Below are 15,275 nucleotides of genomic sequence, written 5' to 3' on the forward strand. Positions count from 1 at the left end.
AATTTGGCTATTGTTGAGAGTGCTGCTATGAACATTGGGGTACAAGTGCCCCTATGCATCAGTACTCCTGTGTCCCTTGGATAAATTCCTAGCAGTGCTATTGCTGGGTCATAGGGTAGGTCTATTTTTAATTTTCTGAGGAACCTCCACACTGCTTTCCAGAGCGGCTGCACCAATTTGCATTCCCACCAACAGTGCAAGAGGGTTCCTGTTTCTCCACATCCTCTCTAGCATCTATAGTCTCCTGATTTGTTCATTTTGGCCACTCTGATTGGCGTGAGGTGATACCTGAGTGTGGTTTTGATTTGTATTTCCCTGATAAGGAGCGACGCTGAACATCTTTTCATATGCCTGTTGGCCATCCGGATGTCTTCTTTAGAGAAGTGTCTATTCATGTTTTCTGCCCATTTCTTCACTGGGTTATTTGCTTTTCGGGTGTGGAGTTTGGTGAGCTCTTTATAGATTTTGGATACTAGCCCTTTGTCCGATATGTCATTTGCAAATATCTTTTCCCATTCCGTTGGTTGCCTTTTAGTTTTGTTGGTTGTTTCCTTTGCTGTGCAGAAGCTTTTTATCTTCATAAAGTCCCAGTAATTCACTTTTGCTTTTAATTCCCTTGCCTTTGGGGATGTGTCGAGTAAGAGATTGCTACGGCTGAGGTCAGAGAGGTCTTTTCCTGCTTTCTCCTCTAGGGTTTTGATGGTTTCCTGTCTCACATTCAGGTCCTTTATCCATTTTGAGTTTATTTTTGTGAATGGTGTGAGAAAGTGGTCTAGTTTCAACCTTCTGCATGTTGCTGTCCAGTTCTCCCAGCACCATTTGTTAAAGAGACTGTCTTTTTTCCATTGGATGTTCTTTCCTGCTTTGTCAAAGATGAGTTGGCCATACGTTTGTGGGTCTAGTTCTGGGGTTTCTATTCTATTCCATTGGTCTATGTGTCTGTTTTTGTGCCAATACCATGCTGTCTTGATGATGACAGCTTTGTAGTAGAGGCTAAAGTCTGGGATTGTGATGCCTCCTGCTTTGGTCTTCTTCTTCAAAATGACTTTGCTATTCGGGGCCTTCTGTGGTTCCATATGAATTTTAGGATTGCTTGTTCTAGTTTCGAGAAGAATGCTGGTGCAATTTTGATTGGGATTGCATTGAATGTGTAGATAGCTTTGGGTAGTATTGACATTTTGACAATATTTATTCTTCCAATCCATGAGCAGGGAATGTCTTTCCATTTCTTTAAATCTTCTTCAATTACCTTCATAAGCTTTCTATAGTTTTCAGCATACAGATCCTTTACATCTTTGGTTAGATTTATTCCTAGGTATTTTATGCTTCTTGGTGCAATTGTGAATGGGATCAGTTTCTTTATTTGTCTTTCTGTTGCTTCATTGTTAGTGTATAAGAATGCAACTGATTTCTGTACATTGATTTTGTATCCTGCAACTTTGCTGAATTCATGTATCAGTTCTAGCAGACTTTTGGTGGAGTCTATCGGATTTTCCATGTATAATATCATGTCATCTGCAAAAAGCGAAAGCTTGACTTCATCTTTGCCAATTTTGATGCCTTTGATTTCCTTTTGTTGTCTGATTGCTGATGCTAGAACTTCCAGCACTATGTTAAACAACAACGGTGAGAGTGGGCATCCCTGTCGTGTTCCTGATCTCAGGGAAAAAGCTCTCAGTTTTTCCCCATTGAGGATGATGTTAGCTGTGGGCTTTTCATAAATGGCTTTTATGATCTTTAAGTATGTTCCTTCTATCCCGACTTTCTCAAGGGCTTTTATTAAGAAAGGGTGCTGGATTTTGTCAAAGGCCTTTTCTGCATCGATTGACAGGATCATATGGTTTTTCTCTTTTTTTTTGTTAATGTGATGTATCACGTTGATTGATTTGTGAATGTTGAACCAGCCCTGCATCCCAGGAATGAATCCCACTTGATCATGGTGAATAATTCTTTTTATATGCCATTGAATTTGATTTGCTAGTATCTTATTGAGAATGAGAATTTTGGCATCCATATTCATCAGGGATATTGGCCTGTAGTTCTCTTTTTTGACTGGGTCTCTGTCTGGTTTAGGAATCAAAGTAATACTGGCTTCATAGAATGAGTCTGGAAGTTTTCCTTCCCTTTCTACTTATTGGAATAGCTTGAGAAGGATAGGTATTATCTCTGCTTTAAACGTCTGGTAGAACTCCCCTGGGAAGCCATCTGGTCCTGGACTCTTATTTGTTGGGAGATTTTTGATAACCGATTCAATTTCTTCGCTGGTGATGGGTCTCTTCAAGCTTTCTATTTCCTCCTGATTGAGTTTTGGAAGAGTGTGGGTGTTCAGGAAATTGTCCATTTCTTCCAGGTTGTCCAATTTGTTGGCATATAATTTTTCATAGTATTCCCTAATAATTGTTTGTATCTCTGAGGGATTGGTTGTAATCATTCCATTTTCATTCATGATTTTATCTATTTGGGTCATCTCCCTTTTCTTTTTGAGAAGCCTGGCTAGAGGTTTGTCAATTTTGTTTATTTTTTCAAAAAACCAACTCTTGGTTTCGTTGATCTGCTCTACAGTTTTTTTAGATTCTAGATTGTTTATTTCTGCTCTGATCTTTATTATTTCTCTTCTTCTGTTGGGTTTAGGCTGCATTTGCTGTTCTGCTTCTATTTCCTTTAGGTGTGCTGTTAGATTTTGTATTTGGGATTTTTCTTGTTTCTTGAGATAGGCCTGGATTGCGATGTATTTTCCTCTCAGGACTGCCTTCGCTGCGTCCCAAAGCGTTTGGATTGTTGTATTTTCATTTTCGTTTGTTTCCATATATTTTTTAATTTCTTCTCGAATTGCCTGGTTGACCCTCTCATTCGTTAGTAGGGTGTTCTTTAACCTCCATGCTTTTGGAGGTTTTCCAGACTTTTTTCTGTGGTTGATTTCAAGCTTCATAGCATTGTGGTCTGAAAGTATTCATGGTATGATTTCAATTCTCGTAAACTTATGAAGGGCTGTTTTGTGACCCAGTATATGATCTATCTTGGAGAATGTTCCATGTGCACTCGAGAAGAAAGTATATTCTGTTGCTTTGGGATGCAGAGTTCTAAATATATCTGTCAAGTCCATCTGATCCAATGTCTCATTCAGGGCCCTTGTTTCTTTATTGACCGTGTGTCTAGATGATCTATCCATTTCTGTAAGTGGGGTGTTAAAGTCCCCTGCAATGACCACATTCTTATCAATAAGGTTGCTTATGTTTATGAGTAATTGTTTTATATATTTGGGCGCTCCGGTATTCGGCGCATAGACATTTATAATTGTTAGCTCTTCCTGATGGATAGACCCTGTCACTATTATATAATGTCCTTCTTCATCTCTTGTTACAGCCTTTAATTTAAAGTCTAGTTTGCCTGATATAAGTATGGCTACTCCAGCTTTCTTTTGGCTTCCAGTAGCATGATAAATAGTTCTCCATCCCCTCACTCTCAATCTAAAGGTGTCCTCAGGTCTAAAATGAGTCTCTTGTAGACAGCAAATAGATGGGTCTTGTTTTTTTATCCATTCTGATACCCTATGTCTTTTGGTTGGCGCATTTAATCCATTTACATTCAGTGTTATTATAGAAAGATATGGGTTTAGAGTCATTGTGATGTCTGTATGTTTTATGCTTGTAGTGATGTCTCTGGTACTTTGTCTCACAGGGTCCCCCTTAGGATCTCTTGTAGGGCTGGTTTAGTGGTGACTAATTCCTGCAGTTTTTGTTTGTTTGGGAAGACCTTTATCTCTCCTTCTATTCTAAATGACAGGCTTGCTGGATAAAGGATTCTCGGCTGCATATTTTTTCTGTCTAGCACACTGAAAATCTCGTGCCAACTCTTTCTGGCCTGCCAAGTTTCAAAAGAGAGATCAGTCACGAGTCTTATAGGTCTCCCTTTATATGTGAGGGCACGTTTACCCCTTGCTGCTTTCAGAATTTTCTCTTTATCCTTGTATTTTGCCAGTTTCACTATGATATGTCGTGCAGAAGATCGATTCAAGTTACGTCTGAAGGGAGTTCTCTGTGCCTCTTGGATTTCAATGCCTTTTTTCTTCCCCAGTTCAGGGAAGTTCTCAGCTATTATTTCTTCAAGTACCCCTTCAGCACCTTTCCCTCTCTCTTCCTCCTCTGGGATACCAATTATGCGTATATTATTTCTTTTTAGTGTATCACTTAGTTCTCTAATTTTCCCCTCATACTCCTGGATTTTTTTATCTTTTTCTCAGCTTCCTCTTTTTCCATAACTTTATCTTCTAGTTCACCTATTCTCTCCTCTGCCTCTTCAATCCGAGCCGTGGTGGTTTCCATTTTGTTATGCATTTCGTTTAAAGCGTTTTTCAGCTCCTCGTGACTGTTCCTTAGTCCCTTGATCTCTGTAGCAAGAGATTCTCTGCAGTCAGCTATACTGTTTTCAAGCCCAGCGATTAATTTTATGACTATTATTCTAAATTCACTTTCTGTTATATTATTTAAATCCTTTTTGATCAGCTCATTAGCTGTTGTTATTTCCTGGAGATTCTTCTGAGGGGAATTCTTCCGCTTGGTCATTTTGGATAATCCCTGGCGTGGTGAGGACCTGCAGGGCACTTCCCCTGTGCTGTGGTGTATAACTGGAGTTGGTGGGGGGAGCCGCAGTCAGACCTGATGTCTGCCCCAGCCCACCGCTGGGGCCACAGTCAGACTGGTGCGTGCCTTCTCTTCCCCTCGCCTAGGGGCGGGATTCACTGTGGGGTGGGGTGGCCTGTCTGGGCTACTTGCACACTGCCAGGATTGTGATGCTGGGGATCTGGCGTCTTAGCTGGGGTGGGTAGGCAAGGTGCACAGGGGCAGGAGGGGCAGGCTTAGCTTGTTTCTCCTTAGGTGATCCACTTCAGGAGGGGCCCTGTGGCAGCAGGAGGGAGTCAGATCCGCTGCCGGAGGTTTGGCTCCGCAGAAGCGCAGGTTTGGGTGTTGGCGCGAAGCGAGCAAGGTCCCTGTCAGGAACTGGTTCTCTTTGGGATTTTGGCTGGGGGATGGGCGGGGGAGATGGGGCTGGCGAGCGCTTTTGTTCCCCACCAAACTGAGCTCTGTCGTCCGGGGGCTCAGCAGCTCTCCTTCCCTTTGTCCTCCAGCCTTCCCGCTTTCTGAGCAGAGCTGTTAACTTATGACCTCCCAGACGCTAAGTCGCGCTTGCTGTCGGAACACAGTCCGTCAGGCCCCTCCGCTTTTTGCAAGCCAGACTGGGGGGCTCTGCTTGGCAGGTGAGCCGCCCCTCCGCCCCGGCTCCCTCCCGCCAGTCCGTGGAGCGCGCACCGCCTCGCCGCCCTTCCTACCCTCTTCCGTGGGCCTCTCGTCTGCGCTTGGCTCCGGCGACTCCTTTCTGCTAATCCTCTGGTGGTTTTCTGGGTTATTTAGGCAGGTGTAGGTGGAATCTAAGTGATCAGCAGGACGCGCGGTGAGCCCAGCGTCCTCCTATGCTGCCATCTTGACCGTTCTCGTACTGTATATATTTATAACTTTAAAAGCTTCTACCTGAGGGTCTGTCTTCCAATCAGCCTAAAACTAGGTATTAAATGAGATTCCTCCCCTTTGATCATTGAAAGACCTTGGCATACCCCTAACAATGAGAACATAATCAAGAATAAATCAGGTGGTTCACATAATCACAAATGTTTGAGAGACAAGCAAGCACTAGGGAAAGGTTGAACAAGAAGGATTATCACCTACACAAGGCCATGTCTTCAAGACTGAAAGAGGTAGCTGTTTCACCTCATACATAAAAACAAAGAGATTCAAGCCAAATAAAGAAACAGAGAAGTATATTCCAAATTAAAGAATAAGACAAAAACCTCAGAAAAATATCTTAATGATACAAAGTTAAGTAATCTGTCTGACAAAGAATTCAAAGTAATGGCCATAAAGATGGTCACCAGCTTGGGATAAGAATGGATAAAAACAATAAGAACTTCAACAAGGAGATAGAAAATGTAAGAAAGTAGCAAACAGTAGGCACAGAGAAAAAGAATACAATAACTCAACTGAAAAATACACTAGAGGGTTTCAACATCAGACTAGATGAAGTATAGATCGATGACTGGGAAGTTAAAGCAATGGAAGTCACCCAGACAGAGCAGCAAACGAAAAAAAAACCCCAAAAGTTAGTTTTTAAAAATTAAGATAACTTAAAGGACATCTGGGAAAACATCAAGTGGAGTAACATTTGCATTATAGGGGTACTAGAAGGAGAAAAGAGAGAGAGAAAGGGGAAGAAAGCTCATGTGAAGAAATAATGGGTGAAAAGTTCCCTAACCTGGGTAAATAAACAGACATCCAGATCCAGGAACCTCAGAGAGTTCCACACAAAATGAACTCAAAGAGAGTCACACCAAGATATATTATAATTAAAATTTCAGAAGTTAAAAATAAAAAGAGAACATTAGAAGCAACAAGAAAAAAAAAACAAATTGTTACATACAAGGGAAACCCCTTAAGACTATCAGCATAATTTTTACTAGAAAGTTTGCAAGCCAGAAGTTAATGGCATGACACATTAAAAGTGCTAAAAGAAAACACAAACAAAAACAAACAAAAACTTCTAACTAAAAATACTCTATTTAGCAAGGTTATCATTTAGATTTGAAAGAAATAAAGAGTTTTCCAGACAAGCAAAAACTAAAGAAGTTCATCATTACCAAACCAGATTTACAAAAAATATTAAAGGGACTTCTTTAAGCTGAAAAGAAATGGCACTAAGTAATAACAAGAAAGCATACAAACATAAAAATCTCACTGGAAAAGGCAAATACATAGTAAAGGTGGTGAATTAATCACTTATAAAGCTACTAAGAGGCTTAAAAGATAAATGTAAAAAAATTAAAAGTACAATGAGTCAAAGGATACATAAAATAAAAAGATGTAAAATATAATATCACAAGCGTAAAATGTGTAGTAAAAAGTTAAGTCTTATGTGTGTTCAAATTAATTTGCTATCAACTTAAAAATAGGCTGTTACATACATAAGATACTATGTGTAAACTTTACAGTAACCACAAAGCAAAAACTTATAGTAAATGTACAAAAGATGGAAAAGAAATCTAAATATAACACTAAATAAAACCATCAAACCACAAGGGAAGAGAGAAAGAAAGGAACAAAGAGAAATTTTAAAATCAGACACAAGACAATTAACAAAATGGCAATAAGTACATACCTATCAACTGTTACTTTAAATGGACTAAATTCTCTAATCAAAAGATGTAGAGTAGCTCAGTGGATAAATACATACATACATACATACATACATACATACATACATACATACCCATCTATATTCTGCCTACAAGAGATTCAGTTCAAAAGTAAGGACACATGCAGACTGAAAGTAAAGGGATAGAAATAGATACTCCATGCAAATGGGAATGAAAACTGTAATAGCAATACACATACAAGACAAAGTAGACTTTAAAACAAAGAGTAAAATAAAAGACAAAGAGGGCACAAAATAATGATAAAGGGGTCAATCCAGCAAGACACATTTGTATACGTATATGGACACAACATAGAACACCAAAATATATAAAGCAAATATTAACAGAGTAAGGGAGAAATTGACAGCAATACAGTTATAGTAGGAGTATTTAACACCCCACTTACATCAATGAATAGATCATTCAGACAGAAAATCAACAAGGAAACATCTGCCTTAAATGACACATTAGACCAGTTGCACTTAATAGGCATACACAGAACATTTCATCCAAAATCGGCAGAATACACATTCTTCTCAAGTGCATGGAAACATTCCCCAGCATAGATCATGTGAGGCCACAAAATGAGTCTCAATAAATCAAAAAGACTGAAATTATGTCAAGCATTTCTTCTGACCACAATAAGAGGCAAGTTCATAGTAATACAGGTCTTTCCCAAGAAAGAAGAAAAAGATCAAATAAACAATTTAACTTTATACCTGAAGGGACAAGAAAAAGAAAAACACAGCCCAAAGTTAGCATAAGAAAGAGAATAGTAAAGATTAGTGTGGAGATAAATGAAATAGAGACGAAAAAGAAAATAGAAAATACCAAAATAGCTAAGAGCAAGTTCTGAAAAAGGTAAACTAAAATAACCCTTTAGTCAGACTCACCAAGAAAAAAAAGGAGGGCTCCAATAATTAAAATCAGATATGAAAAAGGAGAAATTACAACTGACACCACAAAAATACAAAGGGATCATAAGACATAGGGATATCAAAATACAAAGGATCATGAGACTACTATGAATAATTGTAACCAACAAATTGCACAACCTAGAAAAATGGAATAATGTCTTAAAATTTACCATCTTCCAGGACTTAATCAGGAAGAAATGGAAAATCTGAATATACCAATTACCAGTAAGGAGATTGAATCAGGAATCAAATACCTTTCAACACACAAAATTCCCTGAGGAGACAGTTTCAGTGGTGAATTCTAGTGAATATTCAAAGATTTAACACATCCTTTTCAAATTCTTCCAAAAATCTGAAGAGAAGGGAAGTCTTCCAAACTCATTTACAAAGCCAGAATTATCCTGATACCAGACAAACCAGACGAAAATGCAGACCACACACACTACATGCGTGTGCATGTGTGCGCGCACACACACACACACACACACACACACACACACACACACACATTACAGGCCAATATCCCCAATGAACATAGATGCAAAAATGCTCAAAAAAAATTTAGTAAATTGAATTCAACAATACATTTAAAGGATCATACACAGTGATTAAGTGGGATTTATTCCAGAGATGCAACAAGGTTGAACATCTGCAAATCCATCAATGTGATACACATTAACAAAAATAGAAGATTAAAAATCACATGATCACCAGGACACTTGAGTAGCTCAGTCAGTTAAGCTTCTAACTCTTGGTTTCAGCTCAGGTCATGATCTCACGGTTGAGATTTAAGTCCCAAGGCAGCGGGATCTGCACTGAGCATGCAGCCTCCCTCCCCCTTTTCTACCCTCGTCTTCCCCCCCCCACCCCACCCTGTGCGCGCTCTCTCTCTAAAACACAAAAACAAAAATAAAAAAAAAAAAGATGATCACCTCAATAATTGCAAAAAAAGCATTTGACAAAATTGAACATTCATTTGGGATAAAAACTCTGAACAAAGTAGATTTAGAGAGAACTTACCTCAGCCTAATAAAGGCCATATACGACAAACACACAACTAACATCCAACTCGATGGTGAAAAGCTGAATGCTTTCCCTCTAAGGAGCTAGACAAGGACGTCCACTATTCCCACTATTGTTCAACATATTTATTGAAAGTCCTAGCCATAGCAGTTAGGGAAGAAAAAATGGTTTAAAAAACATAAAAATTGGAAAGGAAAAAGTAAAACGAACATTATTTGAAGATGAGATGATACTATATATATAAACCCTTAAGATTCCACCAGAAAACTGTTAGAATAATAATCTGTTTAGTAAAGTTGCAGAATACAAAATTAATATTCAATAATCTGTTTTTCTATACTCTATTAGTAAACTACCAAAAAGAGAAATCAAGAAAACAGTCCCGTTTACAAGTGCATCAAAAGAATAAAATGGCCAAGGAGGACAAATATCTATACTCTGAAAACTAGAAAACACTGATGAAATAAATCAAAGACAATACAAACAAATGAAAAGATAATTCACATTCATGAACTGGAAAAGTTAATACTGTTAAAATGTCTATACTACCCAAAGCAATGTACAGATTTAAAGAAATTCCTTTTAAAATTCTAATAACATTTTTCATAAAACTAGAATAATTTTAAAATGTTTATGAAACCAAAAAAGCCTCCACATAACAAAACAATTTTGAAAAGGAACACAGCTAGAGGTATCACACTCCCTCATTTCAGAATATGCTACAAAGCTATAGTAATCAAAACAATATAATATTGGCATTATAACAGATACATTCATCAATGGAACATAATACAGAGCCCAGAAAGAAACCCACATATATGTGATCAACTAATTTACAAAAAACAAGTAAGAATATTCAATAGAGAAAGGACAATCTCTCCAACAACTGATGGTGAGAAAACTGGATAACCATCTGCAAAAGAATAAAACTGGACCACTATCTTATAACATATACAAAAATCAACTCAAAACTGATTAAAATGTAGGACTTAATGTAGAACCTGAAACCATAAAAATCCCAAAAGAAAATACAAGCAATAAACTCCTTGACACTGGTCTTAGTGATTTTTTTAAGGGGGGGGGGGGCGGGAATCTGACTCCACTGGCAAGTGAAACAAAAACAAACAAATGGAACTACATCAAACTAAAAAGCTTCTGCACAGTGAAGGAAACCATCAACAAAATCAAAAGGCAACCTACTGAATGAGAGAAGATTTTTTCAAATTATATGTCTGTTAAAGGATTAATATCCAAAATATATAAATGAAGAAGATGTGGTATATAGATACAACACAATGGAATATTATTTCGTGATCAAACAGAATGAAATCTTGCCATTTGCGACAACATGTATGGAACTAGAATGTATTATGCTAAGTGAAATAAGTCAGTCAGAGAAAGACAAATATCATATTATTTCACTCATATGTGGAATTTTTTTTTCAACGTTTATTTATTTTTGGGACAGAGAGAGACAGAGTATGAACGGGCGAGGGGCAGAGAGAGAGGGAGACACAGAATCGGAAACAGGCTCCAGGCTCTGAGCCATCAGCCCAGAGCCCGACGCGGGGCTCGAACTCACGGACCATGAGATCGTGACCTGGTTGAAGTCGGACGCTTAACCGACTGCGCCACCCAGGCGCCCCTCATATGTGGAATTTAAGAAATTTAAGAAACACAGCAGATAAACATAGGGGAAGGGATGGAAAAATAAGATAAAAACAGAAACAGAGGCAAACCATAAGAGACTCTTAAATACAGACAACAAACTGAAGCTTTCTAGGGGAGGTAGGTGGGGAGATAGGCTAAATGGGCAATGGGCATTAAGGAGGGCACTTGTTGGGATGAGTACTGGGTGCTATATATAAGTGATGAATCACTGGGTTCTACTTCTGAAACCAATATTAGACTAACTTAAATTTTTGAATGAATTAATTAATCACATACCTCATTAACAAAAAACAATTTGATTGAAAAATGGACAGAGGATCTGAATAGATATTATTCCAAAGAAGATATACAGATGGCCAATGGACACATAAAAAAATGATAAACATCAGTAATCATTAGTGAAATACAAGTCAAAAACACAATGAAATAATTACTTCATACCTGTCAGAATGGATATTATACACAAATATGAAGTAATAGCTGTTGATGAGGCTGTAGAGGAAAAGGAACACTTGTGCACTGCTGGTGGGAATGTAATTTAATGTAGCCACTATGGAACACAGTATGAAGGTTCCTCAACAAATGAAAAATAGAGCTACCATATTATCCAGCAATTCCACTAGGGGGTATCTATTCTGAGAAAATAAAAACACTAATTTGAAAAAATATATGCATCCCTATGTTTATTTAAGTATCATTTACAATAGCCAAGATATAGAAGCAAGCTAAATGTCCATCAACACATGAATGAGATTCTTACCATTTGTGACAACATGGATGGGTATTATACTGAGTGAAATAAATCAGATAGAGTAAGACAAGTATTTCACTTATATGTGGAATCTAAAAAAACAAAACTAACAAACATAAAAAAGCAAAACCCAGATTCATAGATACAGAGAAGAGACTGGTGGTTTCCAGAGAGGTTGGGGAGGGTGTAAAATGGGTGAAGGAGATTAAGAAGTGCATAATTCTAGCTAGTGTATAGGGATATCAAGTACAGTATAGGGAATATAGCCAATTATATTGTAGTAACTTTATAAGGTGACAAATAGTAGCTAGACTTATTGTGACAACCATTTCACGATGTACACAAATACTGAATCACTATGTTGCATACCTGAAACTAATATAATATTGTATGTCAAACAGGTGACAACATTTCACAAACAAATCCAGTCAATTAGAAGATGATTTAAAGAGCCTCAGTCTAATTTAATAGTCCATATGGAAGTCCATGGAGCAGTGTGTGAGAGAAAGATAGAGTGATCTAAAAATAACCTCCCCAACATGTTTTGTCTTTAAGCACAAAGGCAACAGAGAGATGTTCTTAAGCATGCAACAACACAAGGAACCTAACTCCAAGAAGGCATCTTCATACCAAAATCCATCCAACTGTTGGATAAAGAATGAGTAGAGAAGGCATTGCAAAATAATGGTTATGAACACTGAATCCAATTAAATATAAAAGGAAGGTTGCATAACCTTGGGAATTATAGTTACTGAACAGACTACAATAGTTATCAACCTTGAAACTAAAAAAAAAAAGTAACAATGAAAACAGAGAAGAAAAAAAGTGAAAAAAATATGAGAGTTCTAATTTCCACATCTTTCACAGTAGAGTTAATTGGTGTAGTATACAATTTAAGCATGGAATTTTAAAAAATATAATCACTGCAAATTCTTACTGAGTTTCACATTCTTTTGTTTTTTTATATAGATTTTACAATATTTAAGATAAATATATTTCTTGTGTTTAAAAATACTTATCTGAGTATTTTTGTGCAATCTTTATATTTACTTGTAATTACTTCCATTGGATTTTTGTCTTTTTCTTCTGTGAAAACAAAGATAATTAACCTGATAAAAAATGAGAAGCCTTATCACATTTAATAAATGAAACTGTATCACTTATAGATCTATTTATCAACCTATCTCCACCTTTATATTTACAGTGTTGTTTAAAAATCTATACATCCATTACTAATGATTATTTGTCAGTGGCAGGATTTTAAAAAGTGTTTTAGCTTTCTTTGTTATACTTTTTGTTTGAATTTTAAACAATGGCAGTATGCCATTTTTAAAAGAAAATTAGTAGACTACTTTTTCCTTAAAAAAATTTAAAAGTGGTTTCTTTTGGGAGTAAAACTTAGCCAGAGGGGGAATGATTATTTTACACATAACCCATTTGGTGCCATTCAGGAATGTGTGTGTATGATAAAGAAGGGTGGGGGGAGTGGAACACAGACATGGGTTCTGTTATACAATGAAAAAAAGGAAGGGGAAAGGGAAGGAAGAAAGGAAGGAAGAAAATAGATTACACATGGTGCAGTAATAAATTGAATTCTAATTTGTCTCCTGTCCAAGGAGATATGACTTGAGAAGCAGGGGAAATCAAGAGATTGTATCAGATACCTCTTGTGGACTGCTTTAGATTTCCCTTGCTTCATTGATATCTGGGTTCCACTACTTCACATAGGCACAGCCTAAATGCCTTGCCTCTTGCCCACACAGTGCCTCTCTTACCTCTCCTCCCATGTTTCCCTATTGAAATCATCACAGAACCTTACCTAGTGTTCACACATGTGCAGTCTAAGCGTCTGGAAACTAACTCCCTATGGCATAAACTTTGACAAGTGGGGTATAGGACTACCGAATACAATTTTTCCTTCTTTCACCCCAATGGATAATACCAAGACACAGTTTTTCTTGCAGAATTTGAACAATTAGTTACACTTAACAATTGCTGTCTCTCCAAGGCATTCTAGAAAGTGCTGACTTCCCGGCCCTATTTCACTTTTTTGTCTCTCACACCCATCCCATAGTATTAAACTCTAATAAAATGATAGTACTATACTCACTGTATTTTTGGCTGAGGCTCTGCTTTCTAGATAAACCAAGTAGGACAGAATCTGCTATTTCTCTACCTAATAATATTAAAATCTAATTCCACTAAAAAGAGGTGGCATTGCAAATTACAGGGGATTTAGTGATTATTTGTTTTTCTCTTTGGGTGTTTAGACAAACCGGATTATATTATAACAAATCCCAAATTATGAATAGTGAAATTAAGAGTTAATTTAAGAGTTAAATTAATATTTATAAACTATATCTTCAAAGAAAGTCAGTATTCTTTTCTTTGCAGAAGAATTCACATAGAGCTGCCACATATATTTGTATAGGCTGTGCAATGCAGAGTACATAACAACCTATGTAAATGGTGTCCCCATGAGTTGTACATGGACAATCCCTACACTATATGTAGTTTCCCTGAACTTAAAATTGATGTAATTCTAACATTTGGGATTTTTTTTCCTATTTATCTCAAAGCATTTGAGTTAGAAATGTCTTTTAGACAGTTTTCTAATGGAGCTATTCTAATAGAATAGACACTGTTCAGGGGAATCACCTCTATCCTAAGGGTCATTTTTATGACATTCTTCCCTGATTCCACTTGAAATTCTTGACCTCTGCATTGATTTTACATTTGTAGGATGTGGTTTCTGGGGGGACTTACCATCAGACTAATAAACAGAGTATAGTTTATAATCCCTGTTCCTTAAAGATAGATTCTAGATATGATCCATAGTTCCATATTCTAATTGCCTGTGCACAGTAATTACTCAGGGGTTATTAACTGAATGAGTGGTGAGAAGAACTAAATCTATTATTTCTCTTGTATCTTATCACAGCAACTGAGAAGGGATAACAGCCAAAGGCAGCATATGAGGATCAACTAACAAATTTCCTAAATAATAGAGTTTCTTTAAGAAATAATGCTTAAAGCAGCTGAGTAACTAAATGAGGTTTCTGTAATGAAGCTGAAAAGAAAATCTGGCAAAAGCAGTCTCTTCTTTCCTAATCAGCAAACCATGGTCCCATGGGTTGGTGCCACCCTTCAGGCCAGTCGATTTTCTGATTGCATGTGTGGGAAAAGTTGGTGACTATGGGCATGAAGAAGGTCGTGAGAGAGACTTTTGTAGAGTGTCTTAGCCTGATAGCTAGGAGATGCCTCAAGGGATGGGAACTACTTCTAGAGAGCTGTTTTTCCTCATACACCTCCACTTTGAATTGTGATAGATGTCTGTTATTTAACTCTGGAAATGTGAGGAGAAAGTATCTAAAGTAAGCATGATGAAATGGAACATTATTCAATTAGAAAGATGAGGTGTTATTTTGAGAGGCAGAATATAATTACAAGGTTGGAGCATTTCCAGGAGGTGTGGATGGCACTCCAGCTGACTATAGATGAAATATTCAGACTGAGCCCGTGCACATGGTATCTGCCATCTTGCTCCTTACAGGTGTTGTGGATCCTGATGTTGGAACATAGCACCCTGCAGTCTCAAATGATGCCCAAATGTTGATGGTCTCAACTTGGCACACTTATAATGCCATATCCTCCAATTCCTGGAGAATGCTCA

The sequence above is a fragment of the Herpailurus yagouaroundi genome, unplaced genomic scaffold (genome assembly GCF_014898765.1).
Source record: "Herpailurus yagouaroundi ecotype Mexico unplaced genomic scaffold, PumYag 140, whole genome shotgun sequence".
Lineage (NCBI taxonomy): Eukaryota > Metazoa > Chordata > Mammalia > Carnivora > Felidae > Herpailurus > Herpailurus yagouaroundi.